This window comes from Prosopis cineraria, unplaced genomic scaffold (assembly GCF_029017545.1).
Source record: "Prosopis cineraria cultivar Desert tree isolate PC_DT_omini unplaced genomic scaffold, ASM2901754v1 PC2236, whole genome shotgun sequence".
Classification (NCBI taxonomy): Eukaryota; Viridiplantae; Streptophyta; class Magnoliopsida; order Fabales; family Fabaceae; genus Prosopis; species Prosopis cineraria.
In genome coordinates, this window is record NW_026557561.1 from 1 (window position 1) to 17,341 (window position 17,341).

Consider the following 17,341-nt stretch of genomic DNA (forward strand, 5'->3'; position numbering starts at 1 on the left):
AATATCATTATTATTAATATTATTAATATAAATAAATAATATTTATTAAAGTTATATTATTATGTTATGTTTTATAACATTTAACGACAGGTATGTGAGGAGCTGACGATAATATAATGAAAACCCTCAGCTTTATTCATTAAAAGTATTATTAACATGTAAAATATTAATTAATATTCTAATTTTAATTATATCATGTGTTTATTTATAAATACATTTTCTCAAGGATATGTCGTGATTGTTATCTCGACAGCTCTAAATATAAATAATTATTAAATTATAAATTAATAAGGTATTATTAATGACAAGTCCGGGGCCTATCATTAATTAATTGTTAATTTATCCCCAACAGCTTAGCTCGTTTTTTTATTAATAAAGCAATAATTCTATTATTAATTATATTTATGTGGCTTAAACGACAGTTTATTAATTAACTGTCGTGATAATTTTATATTGACGACATGTCTGGAGACCTGTCGTTAGTGTCACTAAACCCCCAACTGTTATTCAACTAAAGTATTATTAACATTATTAAATTAATTAATATTATAATTTTAATTATACCATATGTTTATTTATAAATATGTAACGACAGTTTGTCAATGATGTGTCATGATTGTGATCCCAACATTTCTAGAATTAAGTAATTAAAATTATAATTAATAAGGTCATTTTTAAATTATAAAATAATAAATTGTTAATTCATCCCTATAGCTCAGCCCGTTTTTTAATTAATATAAGAAATTGTTCTATTATTAATTAGCATTGCATAAATTAATTATATTATAATTTATCCCCCACAGCTCAGCTCGTTAATTAATTTTTCATTTATCAATTATGAACTTATATTAATATTAATATAAAATGTAATATTATTTATAATATAATTAATTATAATATAAATAATGTAAGTATAATATAAATAATATTTTTATTAATAGTAACATAAATATAAATAATATTAAAGTTAGATAAATATAAAAATAATTAATTAATTTTATATTAATTAAAGTAACATTTTATAAAATAGTATTATATATTATGTTGTCTAACGACAGGTACCTGTCGTTAGAGAAAACACAATTAATGACAGGTCACCTGACCGAACCTGTGGTAATTTTGCTTAATAAATAATGATATTAATATTAATATAAATAAACTATTATTAATTAATTAATACTAATAAAAATAGTTATAAGTATGATACAAACAATATTTTTTATAGTAATGTAAATAATATTAATATTAGATCAATCCATATTACTATAGTAATATTTATTAAAATAATTATATATTATTTATTGTCTAACGAATGACCCATCTTTAGAGAGACATATTAATTGTTAACCATATAAATAATATTAATATTGGATAAATATTAGAATAATTAATCAATTCCCTATTATTACAGTAATATTAACTAAAAATAATTACATATTATTTATTGTCTGACGAATGATCTATCTTTGGAGAGACATATTAATTGTTAACCATATAACGACAATTCTGCTTTGGTACTGTCATTACATTTACTCTTCATTGCCACATCTTTATCCTACAACTTACCTCACAGTTGTTTTTCAATTTTCGCTCCTTCAGCTAGTCCTCCTCCTTTAGCTCATGTCTTCAGCTTTCTCTCCCTCCATCATCAACTTCTTCTCTCAATCATTGGTTCATCAACTGCTCGTAGCTCAATCATCTTTCAGCTCCTTCCTCCCTCTTTGCCTTTAGCTCCTTCTCCTCTTTAGCTCATTTCTCTCCTCCCTCAACTCCTTGCTCTCCGCCCTTCAGCCTCTCCTCTTCCCCGTTAGCTCGCACTAGTTCTCATTGCTCTTTCTTCAGCCTTTAGCTCGCCTTCATGCATCAATCTAGGTATTTTGATTCTTTAATTTTTTTTTAAGTTTTTGTCCTTATTTGTTCAGGTCCCTCTTTCCTTATATTTTTTTATGATATTAATTATTTATTTTTAATATAAATTTGATATAACATTTTTGGGCATAATTTTTAACACCCGTTGTGCATGTTTAGCTCTCTTTTCTTATATTTTTTGTATAGATTAATTATTTATTTTTAATATAAATTTGATATAAAATTTTTAGGCATAATTTTTAACACCCATTAGGCATGTTAAGCTCTGTCTCCTTACATATTTTATCAAATTATTTATTTATTTTAATATAAATTGATATAAAATTTGATATAAGGATAAACTGGTTGTTCATATTTTAATTGGGTAATTATTTGATAGCTTCAATGTGTTAAAAAAAAGAAGAAGCTTGAATTGATTATAGATTCTATTTATAATTGTTGATTATCCATTGAGATTTGTTAAATTGGACAAATGAGGGTTTGGTACCCAAGGAATGTCAATTTATAAGTTGCTATGCTATCAATTTTTTTTTCTAAAATTTCAAAAGATAAAATAGTTGTGCATATTTTAATTAGGTAATTATTTAATAGCTTGAATTGATTGTAGATTTTATCTATAATGTTGATTATCCATTTAGATGTGTTGAAATTGGACAAATGAGGAGTGCCCAGGAAATGTCAATTTTTAAGCTGTTTCGCTTTCAATTTTTTTAAATTTGAAAATAAAAAATAATGGTTCATATTTTAATTTAGTAATTATTTGATAGCTTGATTGTGAAAAAAAAAAACTTGAATTGGTTATGAATTAGAGCGTATAATTGTTGTTTATCCATTGACATTTGTTGAAATTAGCCAAATGAGGGTTTAGTGCCTGGGGAATGTCAATTTGTAAGTTGTTGTGTTGTCAATTTTTTTTTAATTTCAAAAGATAGACTAGTTTATATTTTCTAAGTGTGTACATTTAATAAATAGATTCTTACTTGATTATTGGAAGTTAGTGGATATAGTTGACAAAAAAAAGCTGTAAGTGGTTGCATATACAAGTAAGCATTTTAAATATATTCTAAATTAGAATAAATATTATACTATTAATTTATTAATTGAATTGATTTAATTTTTTTAACAGTGTGCTCAACAATCAAGAAATGTTGATTGTGGTTTTTTTTTAGCAGAAGATTGTGGTTATTACATAATGATTTTTATATATGAAATTATCATTTAATGTATTACCTACTCATTTGAGAAGATAATAATTTCTCAAAAATGATTTATTTTATAGCTTACCTTATACTTGAATTAATATTCATGTATATATTTTTATTGAATTTGTAACATTTTAATAGTTTAGAGCCATATTTTACAAGAGTTGGGACATATATAGAATATTTGGTCCAGTTACTTTTTAGAATTAAGATTAGAGTAGATGATTAGATAGATATTTGTATTAGACATGTAAAAATTCAAGAGATATGAATGAACTTGTCTTCGAAGTTGCTGTTTATGTACTATAAATGCAAGTTTTTGTAATTAAAGGATGTATAGCATACCAAATTTTTTTTTTTTAAAAAAAGAACACATATAGCGACAGTTGTGATCATAATTGTCGCTACAAGGTAATACTTACAATTGCAGTTAATAGTGTGATTGTCATTATAAGTTGTGAATTTTCGTTACAGCTAACATAGGAACGGTCGTTGAATGCTTCCAAACTAAATGAAATTTCTGTTTTACAAGAGCTCCCTTCACCGCCTTGCATAATCGCACCCTAATTACACCCTAGTCTCCTAAGACACCTGGAGAACGAACAATAGAACAAAGAAAAAGAAAATAGAGGAGAGAATAAGAGGAGGTGAGGAAAGTAAAACACAAAACACTCTCATGGAAGCTCAGCCATAGTGGGCGATGAAGCGCACGCGAACTCAATGGAGGAAAAAGCACTCCTTGCAAATCATCATAGTGGGTGACTATCAGACCATACAGAGAGAAAACTCTATGCTCTGGAGATAGGAGAGAAAACTCTAACTTATGAGTATATTTATAAAAATTATCACTAACAAACTTTTTAAAGCACTACAATAAAAATCTCAAAATATGTTAAATGAAGAACATATCAATTAAAAGAATTAAATAGTAAATTCAATAAGCAAGTAATAAAGCTTTTTATATTGAATAAAATTTTATATTCCAATAATACATTTGAATTATTCAATACTTACGAGGAAGATAAAATCTTGGCCAATGTAATGATAGTTTATATTGAATTTTTTTTTTTTAAACTTTATCAGGATCAAGAGTAAAAAACTTTTCTCTGAACAACTTTTTAATCATTAAGATGTGATTTTAGTGGATGCCATAATAAAACTAATACATATATAGATCACACTTTCCTTTTCATGGTCGCTCTTAATTTCTGGATTTTACTTAAATGAGGTAAACTTTTTCTGAACATTTAAAGAATCTTCGCTGGGAACAAATTAAATGGAGAAATATTCATTTACGAAATGTATAGTACTATAGAGTAAATTAAAGTAGCTAGGTATGCCGTCAAATATTGAATGATCAATCAAATTGTCACAGCTAAACCGTTTTCTTATGATTAAATTTTGTCGAAATACATTCTCTTCTATATTACCAGATAGTATTATATAATATTTGCAGTCGGTAGTCATAATTCACCCACACAAATACTTTATTCAATGTACCAGGTAGTCTGGATGTGTGTGTGTGGGTGTCTTCTCGTCCGCATAAGCGATTCAACGTCAAATTAAATAAAGGTTCGGTGGATAAATAAATATTTGTCTTCTCTGTCAATGTACGTCACACAATTTAAGTCTCTTTTCTTATATTTAATTTAATATTAATAACCGAATGTATTCTAGAAGAATTGTGATCTGAAAAGCCTGGTTTGTAATGTTTGTGATCCAAAATATACAGTGGTTTTAATACGGCTTTCATCAGGTCAAAAAAAAAAAAACGGCTTTCATAGAGATATTGGATGGATGATAAAAGTATATCAATTAGAACATTAATCAATAAATTTAATACTTTGTAGAATCCACAGCTTCTGTGATGATCCATATAGATTACACATCCACCTGACAGGATAACTTGTAGGATTCATATATATAACATATTTTCAAATAGGGCCAAGGCTAATTTGTTGCGGACTTATTATTTAATTCAAAACCAAATTTGTTTAAACTCATAATTTATTAAATAATTAGCCAATACAATAATTCACATATTAATAATTATAAAATTATTCCAACCATGGAAACCTGAATCAATAATTTTAATAAGATTGTTGATTTTTGTTTGACTTACAAAACCCAATTAGCCATCAAACGTGTATCACAACACTTGGAAAAATAAATGTGTCTCGAAATTCAAATTCCACCTACGGAAACAAGGAACCTAATTGCTCTTGGTTGGACCAATTAAGGTTGCTAATTAATTATCAAACACGTGCCGGTCTACATTTTCTTCTACAGCTTGCTTTGATTTTAGAAGAAATTTTATTTCGATTCAATTATTTATGCTAATCCCTTCATTCAATTATATACTAATTTTTCTTCATTTAGAAAATTTCACAATTATTGATTCATTAAAGTACTATCATCTAAATTTAAAACTAATTTATATGAAACTACTCCAATGATCGTCCTACAAGTAAATACTCTCCTCTCTTCTAACCGATTCATTTTTGACCAAATTCGATGATCCTATTTAAAAGTTAAAGGTGCATGTAAACTCCTTGTTGCATGGGGTCAGTCAACTCTTAAAAATCAAAGAATCTTTTTGGGGATATAGTTAGTCCCAAGCGGATAGGATAATTAGTCAAAGAAAATATTAAAACACGTTAACGTGCAAAACATGACACTGTGAGAGTTTCTGGCCCAAAAAACAACAAAGAAAAAAAAACAGAGAGACTGTGAGAGTGAATGCTTTCAATTAATTGAGTCGATTCCACATTGGCGTGTGGTGAGACTAAGCCTTGACATTAATTATTACGACGTATTACTTTTCCTTTTTATTACACTTCATCCATCCTATTTTATAAAATAATTTTTTAGAATGGTTTGATATTTTATAACAAAAGATGTTTTGGGAAAACAATTCATTAATGAAACCTTTTTAAATAATACTCCTCATTATTTTATTCCTTAAATATCTACAACTAGTTTAGGAGGAGGAGATTGTATGGTGGCAATTTTGGCAATATCAACTAGATGCTGCCAAGCATTGTATGCTAAGAAGAGATTAGAAAAAGAAAGAGAAAAAAAAAAGATTGGTAATTGATTATAAGTCTCTCAATGGTTTTTTCAAAGATGATAAGTTTCCTCTAATAAAAATTAAAATTCAAAAATCTATGTAATAGATTTTAGGATTAAAAGGCAATTTTACCCTTAAACTAGGACTCTAAAATATCTAGAATTTTAAACTTAATTTTTATGTAAAGTTTTTCTTTAACTTTTAAAAATGATACTATACCGGTCCTATCATTAATAAAAGTTAATTTTACCTGTTAATTAATTTAAAAATTACAAAAAAAACTAAAAAATTACATAATGGGACAAAGAAAATATAGAAAAGGACCCAATTTTTTGGTCATTTTTTATAATTTTTGAGCTTCTTTTATGTAATTTTGTTGTCAATTAACAGTTAAAGTTATAATTTATTAATGATATGGATAAGATTACATCATTTTAAAAAATTGAAATGAAATATTGCACAGAAAAAAAGTTCATTATCTTAGACAATCCTGGACTATGATTTATAGGCAAATTTGTCATTTAATCTTTAATTTTATTGGAATTTGTAATTTTACTTTAAAAAAATATCTTCTAAAATGGAACGGGAAGTAATTTGAACTTTCTGTCCTTTCATGTTATGAATTTCTTATAAATTAAGGAGAATAAGTATGTAACAATTAGAAAACTTGATGAAGAAACATGAGAGCGAATACTTTCAATTAATTGGCTAAAAAAATACTTTCAATTAATTAAACCGATTCCACATTGGCGTGTGATAAGATTAACGCTTGCATTAATTGTTACGAGGTCTTGTACTTTTTCTTTTTATCGGATGAAAACATTTCTTGATCAAATCAGGTGAAAATATTTCATCAACTTTATTTTATAAGACATTTTTTAGGATGGTTTGATATTTTATAATATAAGATGCTCTGGAGAAAAATATTTCACTAATAAAATTTATTTCAAAAATATTTTTTATCATTGAGAAATTCTTGCATGAATTGATACATCATATCATTTATAATCTATTTAATAAAAACATGTCATGCCAAGTAACTATAAATATAAATTGATTATGCAATTCACTATGAGAGAGAGAAGACAATAAATTAAAGAGACATTCTATTAAAAAAGTCATTAAAAATAATGATATATAAAATTTTATTTGATTTAATTTGTGCAATTTTATTGAATAGAACATAAATAACATAACACACTGAATTTATAAAAGAATTGTTTCTCATTATTTCACTCTTCAAATATCATCCTTTCTCTCTCTCCCTCTTATTAAATATAGCATATTTTAAAAAGTTTATATTTCTCTTGAAAGAAATTAAGATTCCAAAATCTATATAATTAATTTTATTGGAATTTGCAATTTTATCAAAAAAAAAATGTTTCATAAAATGTGGTGGGGGAGTGCTTTTTAACTTTTAACTGTTCTTGAAGTTATGAATTCCTTATAAATCAAGGAGAATAAATATGCAACAATTAGAACACTTGATACTACTTTTTGTTTCTCAAGAGAATTTCTTGTAAATTAAGGAGAATAAATATGCAATAATAAATATTCCAGAGAAACTACTCCTGATCGCCTGAGCATAACTTTTACAAACAAGTTCACGGTATCTCCCATACCACCACAGCAAATTACAAAAATAGAGAAGTAGCCATAGAAGATCAATCCCAGTATATATATCTTGACACCGCCATAGGATGCTACCTCACATTATTGTGATTGAATTAATCAAGAGGGCTCTTCTCATGATTTAGCCCATCCAGAAAGTCTCAAAGTCCTGAGAGGGGGCTTTGGAAATAATTATACATTAATAATGGATAGAAAGCAAACCATACTATCCTCAATCCTCGTGCATGATTTTCTCTGAAGGACTTTGAGCTTGCTAATGAGATACTACTTTCTAATTAAAATTGAAGAAAACAATGTTCTAGCTGCCCGCAAACAGTAGGAGGGATCTTGGAATCGGAGGCAAATTCATATCCAGAAATCCCTCTAGAATTGGAATAATCTGACACATGGATGGCCTGTTAGACTCAGCATCTTGTACACACCACGAAGCAAGTTTTATTATCCTAGTCAACTCTTCAACGTCCGCATTCCGCTCTAATGTAGGATCTAAAAGGTCAAGAACATCGCCTCCTTGAATTACTACATTCGCAGCCAAGGTGGGAAAGAACTTAACTTGACTATCTTTAAATGGTTCAGAGTTTCTTCTTCCTGACACCAATTCGAATAGCATCATTCCATAACTGTAAACATCAATTTTTGGTGTGATAGTCACACCAGAAATCCACTCTGGGGCAAGATAACCCCTTGTCCCTCTCATGGCTGTGAGGATTCTGTTGATTTCCATCCCAACTAGCTTTGTGAGGCCAAAGTCTGCAATTTTTGGACAAAAATCAGAATCTAAAAGAATGTTTTCTGGCTTTACGTCACAATGTATAATGCAGTCTTTACACTTCTCGTGGAGGTAATTTAGTCCTCTTGCTGTTCCTAATGCTATTTGGTACCTCACATTCTACTCCAATTTCTTGGAGTTTATATCCGGAAGCAGATAAGAATCCAAAGAACCATTTGGCATGTAATCATAAACCAGAAGCTTTCTGGAACCTTCGGCACAGAACCCACGAAGACGAACAAGATTGTCATGTCGGACTATGCCTACGGTGCTGACTTCTGATATGAACTTTTTCTCACCTTGGCTTGTGTTTTCAAGATTCTTTACTGCTATGGGACTTGAATCCGACAACGTACCTTTGAAAACAGAACCAAAACCTTCTCCTAGATTTTCAGAAAAATTCTTGGTTGCATTTTGTAGATCTCTGTACCCAAATGCCGCCGATGAACCCACGGCCGATCTTCCTAATCCAACTACTCTCTTTTTTCTTCTCATCATCACAAAGAGGCAAATGGCTAGGAGAACCCCTAGACCTCCAACCAAGCCTACCACAATACCAATAATGTCTTGCTTTTTGTGTGGAGCATCTGAAATCTCAGAAGCCGCAACTTTTAGAAATAACGTTTCTCCATCACTGTCATCTTGGGAAAGTTGCTGCAGACTTAATAAATCTCCATTCCAAACAGAACACCCATTACTGTCATACGCATGAGCAACGCAAGAGCAATTTTTTAAGCACGTGGATTCGCATTCAACAGCATTTCCTACTCCCACAGATTGTGAGTGTTTAGGTAAGGCCACGTTTGGCATTGCCAAAAACCTGTCTTTCTCTCTATTAGATGAACTCGGATTCTCACACTGCAACTTGGTTTTCCTCACACACCCACCTGAATGATCCTCTAGATCCCAATCAGTTTGTGACTTTGGCTTGAAACCAGTCAGGCAAGTACAAAATGGCAGGGAATTCTCATTGCAGGTCCCAAATGATCCACAAAAAGCATACACCTCACATTGTTGCCTTGGTTGAGACCAAAACAAATTCCACTGATTCGTGCTTTCTAGCCACGAGAGTTGCTGGATCTGTCCCGAGATATCAATCACCAGATGAGATAAAATAGAAGAGTTATACATGGAGTAAGTAAAATAGCTCTCGTTCTCGTTCGAAACAAAGGTGTAATTGTATAAGAAATTCGCCCTCATTTCAGGGACCAAGCTAAAAATTTGGCCGTTCCAAGAACCGCTAGTCCAATACTCTTCAGACTTGTTCCAAAGAATCAGGTACGAAGTGGTTCCTTTCGGGTCTAGCTCCAGAGGCAGGATCTTCTTTGTTCCTCCAGGAAGTGAGATATTGAGGCTGTTTTGTCTTATTGTTGAGTTTGATTTTACCGCCAGGAAGAAATGTGTTGGTCGGATTATCAAAACTCTGCCATAAATTTTCTGAAGATTCTACCTCATCTCTTAGGACAAGATTCCCAGAATCCAGGAGTATAGCCACAGCAGAACCAGAGGTGGTGGAAATCAAGTTTGTCGACCAAACTTGGATTTGGGACTCGTTTAAGAGAACCAAATTGCCGTTTGATATAACCAACTTGGCGGAGTTTTTATCAGAGACTGGGCTGTCTCTGTTTGCCACCCAAACAATGGCCTGTTGAGAGACCTTTTTATACCAGATGCCTATGTAGTAGTTTGGGGAATTGCCTGGCTTGAAGAAACCCAATTCGAAGACACCACCGGATGAGATGATAGTTTGATCCCCAGAAAGAGTTTGATTTGCAGAAATGGTATCAGCTGCCAGTGAAGGAATGGCGTGAAAAAAGAAACAGAGGAAAAGAAGAGAGAGAAAAGGCCATGGGTCGTTCATGTTGTCCATGGCCAAGCAGAAACAGCTAAGATAAAGAACTAAGATATTTTTTTTTTTATAAGAAATAACGATATTTTATTTGAAGGAAGAGTGTGTGACTTGCTGTGCAATCCCAAAAAAAAGGAAACAAGAGCCTATTGATCGTTATAGCGTTCAATGAATGGTTCGGCCTGTACGGGCACGACCATTCTTTATGCCATCGCAGTCAACAATGTTGTGCTAATGAAAGCGCGCCCGGTTCTATAGCCCTGACCTTGCAAAACCAGCTCTAGGGCTCATGCCCATAAATCCTTTAATTCTAAATCAGTATTTTTCTCAACCTTTATTTTTATTCGCAGTTTTCGGGACATAACTTTCTTATTTTTGAAATTAAAATTTCTAATTATACCAAGACATATGTAAATTACAAAATACCTAAGTCAAATATTTAAATATGCATACTCTCTAATCTTTATTATCATCAATATTCATTCAAAAATAAAACACTAAACCCATTAAATGAAAGTCTATTTAGAGAGGATGTTATTTCAACAACCTCACTGACTTTATATTCATGACCTAAAATAAATATTTAATAAATTATATTATTCTCATGTATTAATTTAAAATTTTAAGTAAATTATATAAACAAAGTTATAACAAAGATTTTAAAAATTTAAAAAGTAAATCGAGCTTATTTTTATAGGATTGAAAACTTTTTTATATTAAAATTTTCTTTTTTTTTTCAATTCCAGCCCTTGAAAGATGCACGGTCTAAAAGGATAGCCTACCAGTCCCACCCATCGTTGTCGGATCTAATTGTGTTCTTATAGGTTTCTTTTGAATGGGAAAAAAATCCAACTTACAAAAAAAGATTGGTTTGTCTAAAATAAAAGTGTTGACTTGGCGATTCGCATTATGTGTGCTTATTGGTGATTTTTTTCTGAGTGTAATGGAAAAATTCATTAGCTCGAAGGAAATTAAGGTTTTAAAATAAAACTTTAAGGCAGAAATTAGGAAAATGCTTATTGGTGATTTTAGAGAAGGCTTGGGCATGGCTGGTGAAGTCTGGGTCTGGTAGAGCAATGGGGCGGCAAGTCAGACTACAAACTAATAATTTTCTGGCGGACATTTTTTGACTGCATTCCTGGCTTGCGGTGGTCATTCTGTTGACCTTGTCCTTTATTTGTATAACCAATAGCTCTTTCTTTTAAGAAAAAATGGGTGTGTGTTTAGTTTTTAATTTATCAAATATTTATATAATAAAAATTAGTTTAATAAAAATTAGTTATTATAATAAAATTTATATTTAAATATATTTTTTAAAAATTAGTTTGGTATATTGAGAGTTATTTGGATTATATAATGTAATGTATTTTAGAATATACAATTATCAAAAAGGACATTAATTTATAATAATTTATAATTTTTACTATACAAATATAATATATTTAAAAAATATGATAAATATTTTAAATAACATAAAATTTGATCTATAATGCTAAAAACTTAATTTTCTAGTTATTTATATTTTTTTAATTTGTAATTTTAGAAAATATGACAAAGATTTGTAATTATTATTACACATTAATGCTAAAAATTAATATAATTAATTATTTAATTTATAATGCTAAAAACTTGATATCTAATTATTAGTATTGAAATGATAATAAATTAATTTTTTTAAATAAAGGAATAAGAAATTAAACTTGGGGTAGTATGGTCAAATAACATCTTACTTTTTAAATTCACTTTTTAAAAATTTCAAATAGTTACGTTTATCAAATTCACTTTCAGTCACTGTTTAGATATATTTTCAGGATGTACTTTTCTGTAAAATATTTTATTCAAATAATTTTTAACATTTTAAAAGTAAAATTTTATTTTTTAAATATAAAATGCAGAAAAACCAAACGGGCCCTTATCTCTGGCGAAAAGTAAAAGTGAAGTTTCGCCGAACCAGATCATATCAATTTTGTGATTGTCGTGGGGAAGACGAGCGGAACTACGGAGACTGAAGACTGGCTTTGGCGAAAAAGAGAAGGATTTTTCTGCTTATATACGATTGGACATGTTTACGGGCCTTTGATAGCTTGTTTTGTGTTCAGAGTTTAAACTTAGAAGCCTTTCGGTGCTCGCAAAATTCAATATGGGCATGAGCCCACTTGAACGAAACTACTTCCCTTGATCTTGCATGTGCTTTAATCTCTTCTCGCTAAAGTGGAGTTGAATTGACAGCATGCCAGCTGTTTGATACTTTTCTTCATTCATTGAGATGATTCCAACTATTTGTAAATTGTAATTTATTTCTTATATCATCCCTCTACAACACAATTACTAAGGACATTTGTGCAGAATGAGATTTTAATGTTGTTGACTTTTTTAAAATTGTCTTATGTTAGTCTACTAGATAATAGATCATAAAAACCGCCTCATGTAACATAAGGCACAGTGGAGAGTAGCGTACGTATGTTCAACAAGGAAGACACTATTGCATGCTAGAATTGAGTGAAATGTTGGAATGGTGGTTCCTGATCAATTGACTTCATATTCAAAACCAAAGAATTAATTTAAACCAAATCCTTAAACTTGAATATAATCCCATATTGATTTAGAAAAACAGAAGAACCTAAATGCAAAAGCATACCTAAATAGTTGAGTCCATCACTTTGATTCAATTTTCAAATTCACAAGCATGTTTTCCACATTGTTACCGAAGGGAATTTTTGAATGTTTCCAACAAGGAGAATATTGGAGAACATTCCAACTAACCTGGTCAATCCAATAACTATAACCTCTATTTATAAATTTAAGGTTATGATATTAATGATTTGGCTCCTCAACAAACTATAAATATTAGACAGATTTTTACACATTAATTCTATAATAATTATACCTTTTAAGCTTTAAAACTTTCATAGATAGACCGCTTTATTTGGATGTGATTATAATAATAACCACAGATTTTTAATATTTACATGTGTAGCCCCATGTGTTGAATTTTTTTTCCACATGAAATAGTTTAGGAGGTGGAGGCCAGTTCATTCTTATTCATTATTAGCTAACCATGAATATATGCTGGATTCTTGCCATGTATTATAAAAGAAAGATAAGTTCGTGCTTCATGTGCGTGTAATTAAAATTAGACATAATGATGTGATTTCAGATATTACCAAACTTTAATCATAAGTTTGCGTTTATCAATTGTTCTACGTATCTATACTATATACCCTACAAATCATACCCCAAACCATTGCTTAGAATAATTAATTAAAAGTAACATCCTCTACGACTGTATCAAATGAAATGTTCCCAGTTATATATTGTTTTATTTATAAAAAGCAATATTTGGATTCCTCAAGCAGATGAGCACAACAAAAAAACTTGGGAAATGCAGTTACATATGAATATCAAGCACAGTAAAAGATCACAAGTGGTATCATTAAAATGCCTATTTCATTAAATACGAGAGGGATTGAGAGGTTGCAGTCATATATATGACGTCCTCATCAATCGAATTAAATTAAAATGTGACTAATTCGATCTGGACTTTGGGGGCTTAGGCTGGTGGTTGTGCCATATTTCAGTGCGAAAGGGATTATCATACCAAACACACATTAGCGTTACCCACAATATAAATTTAAATTAATTTTATCGATCAAATGTTGTGAAATTTGACAGTGTGTGTGACTGCCTGTAAAGTTTTAATCACTCCTTTTGGTTCTTTTTATAAGCCTCCTTTTAAAATATTTGCCTGGTCCTTGGTACAAGATATTTTAAAAATTGTTTGAATCATTAATACCTTCTTGCTCAAAAATCAAACTGCCTTTACATCTAGAAAATTAATGAGGATAAAGTACATTAATTTAACGAAATAATGACAATTTCTTTCTTTAAAAGAAATCAAATTTACACGTTTAATGAGTTTAATCAGTTTAGACTGGATTTGTTACTATATCTGCGAGGTAATTGATGGACCAAAGGTAGTGCATTTATAAGATTTCAAATTAAAATTAATAGAAAAATGTATGATGAATTGATGATATATAAAAGAAAATATATTAAATGGCTTATTAATCAAGATGCGGAAAATTGTTGGACTTTCATATCTTTCGAAAGAAATATATTGATATACAGTGAGATCCAAAATTCTTGTTTGAATCAAAAGCTACTCACTCGATATCTTGTCTTACGATTTGATAATCCTATATTAGTCACTTTCCATGAAAGGATGAGTATTAGTTATCTTTCAAAATCATCACCCATATTTACTTCCTGATATTTTTCTTTTTAAAAGTTATACTCTTAAATCGGGATAAATTAGAAAAGTTATTTTATTTTCAATGATTTAACAACACTTAGCTTCCTTAATTTTAATAAGTTAGTTCGAAGTATCATATATTTACAACAAGATTGAACATGGCTATAATCTTTAAGAATTAAAGGGGTTATGTGCAAACTTTTCTGCAAAGTGTTCGCAAAAGTTAACAGGAAAAGCAACAAAAGTAGCATGCAATGAATCGAAACATGAGTATAGTACAAAGTTAGCCACAATAATTAGTGTTTTATTTTCAAAATGCCATATTTCTAACGTTATGTTGATAATGGAGTACAATCTTATAGCATGACTTTGTGGCTCGCTTCTTCAATGTGAACTGCATAGTGCACGGATCACGAGTTCAAATGCCAGTGGCCAAAAAGGAAAGAATAATGAACCCAATAATTTCATGCGAAGCACAAGTTAGAAATTGTTTGGCATATTTCAACAGACTGAAGATCAATGCTGTCTAAGTCCGAACTCGTGTTTCTCCTTGAGATTTGCACTTTTGTGTTTTGTGAATAAACCTAGTGTTGTTCTGGCAAAACAAAAAATACAAAAAAGAGTAAACGTAGTGCTGACTGGGTCTTTTTTTGTACGATAGCCATCAACGTTGTTTTCTGTCCCCAGGTCCCAAAAAATAAAATAAAAAACATTGTTTTCTGTCCTACGAGAAAAGAGGGTATATATTACGCGTAATCAGATAAGATCAATTTTGTCATTGGTGAAGGGAAGCCAAAAGCACCAGGACTCCAGTGGCGATTGAAAGGGAAAATGATAATTAAAAATCTTTTAAGATCATTAATTTTAATTGAGGACACAAAATATTGAAATCTCAATTAAAAATCATAGACCTTTCTTTGAATTTAAAACAATATGAATGTCTTAAATGCCTCTAAGGAAAAAATCACTAAATGAATTTAATAAATTTTCCAGTTACTTTTATATATTTATAGGTGACCTTAGAACATTTTAAAAGTGTATTTTTTTCATACTGAAAAATAATATATTCCCAAGCATGATTTCTTATTTTTTCATCCAACATTAACAATATTCATATGTTACAATAGTGATTTCAACAATGTTATCTCTTTATTTTTTAAATGGTCTAACTATATATTAACAAGCATGAGATTTAATTGACAAGTTATTGAGTTCATATTCATGAATGAAGTTAGTAAATTTCTGAATCACTTTTATACATTTATAAATGACCTTAGAATGTTTCAAAAATGAATTTCTTTTATAATAAAAAATAATTTATTCTTAAATATAGTTTCTTATTTTCTCAACTCATATTAACAATATTTTCATGTCACAACAGTGAATTCAGCAGTTTTGTGTACATTTTAATATCTAATAGAGGGCTTTTTCGTAAAATTTTATATATTTTTTTAATTTTAAATAAGGTCATGATTTTTAATTGAAATTTTAATATTTTATAATTTTTAATTGAAATTAATTACCTTTAGATCCTCAATTGTCACTTTCCCGGTTAAAAAGAAACAAACAATCCGTGTTGGCAATAACGAGGGTCAATTTGGTCCCAAAACTTTTGTCAAAAGAAAATTTGGCCCCAAACGAAAGAAAATAAAAGAAAGTAACGATGGTCAATACAGTAGTTACCACTGTCCCCTAGTGGACCACATAAGCACCTTTGGGCCTCACCATGCCACATCATCCTGCAGGGACAGTTACCACGGTCCCCTAGTGGACCACGTAAGCACCTTTGGGTCTCATCATCATGCCACATCATCCTGTAGGGGCAGTTACCCTTTTTCTGGCAAATATAGTTTATTTAAATTTTTAAATACTATTCCTTTCATTTTAAAATATTTATCATTAAGGTTATTATATATATATATGTAATTTACTTAATATGTAAAAATGATATCATTTACTACTAATTTATCCCTTATTTGTGTGGAGTATACCTTACTAATATGCAAACAGTACTTTAATACTTTTAAGAGTAAAATAGAAAAAGTATCTTTAAATAAATAATATGAAATAAATACTCTCGATAGAAAGATAATTATTATTTTCAGTAAAAGATAAATATTTTTCAAGTTGAGAGAGTTCTATAAGTTCCTTCCCAAAAATTTTCAAGTAAAACTGGATCAATTCAAAATGAGAGAAGATTTTAGAGTGTATGGCTTTCTTTCAACTAAAAATAAGTTACTTTACTGGACAGCAAATGTTTAGGAAAAATAAATTTATTGATTAGTAGTTGGGCCATTTAAATTTAGTCAATATTACTACAATTTTTATTTATTGATTGTTACTTATTCGGAAATGAAATTTAAGAGAAATTGTGATAAATAAGTCTGCCAAAAATCAAATAGGTTTGTGAAACTGGATTGCCTTTCTGTTAAGCTCCCGTCTGAATTCATGAATAAATGGATGTTTGCTTTGCAGCATTATATATAATAGTAAAAATCATATTGAGCTATTATGACTTTCATTTTTTTTATTTTTTTAATTCATTTCCCAAAAAATAGCATAATATATATATACATATATATATTCTCTAGCAGATATTAGATATGCATACATGACTTTACTTGTCTATTATAATAGAGAGATGTAGATTCAACATATTCACCTCAGTAATGGTTGGCTCCATACTAGTTCTACTTAA

At 29.6% G+C, this 17,341-nt stretch overlaps 1 pseudogene; it reads right to left on the reverse strand.

Annotated features, from left to right (window-relative positions):
* Positions 1–7,676: 7,676 nt before the first annotated feature.
* On the reverse strand, positions 7,677–10,403 carry LOC129301588 (G-type lectin S-receptor-like serine/threonine-protein kinase At2g19130; annotated as a pseudogene).
* Positions 10,404–17,341: the final 6,938 nt, after the last annotated feature.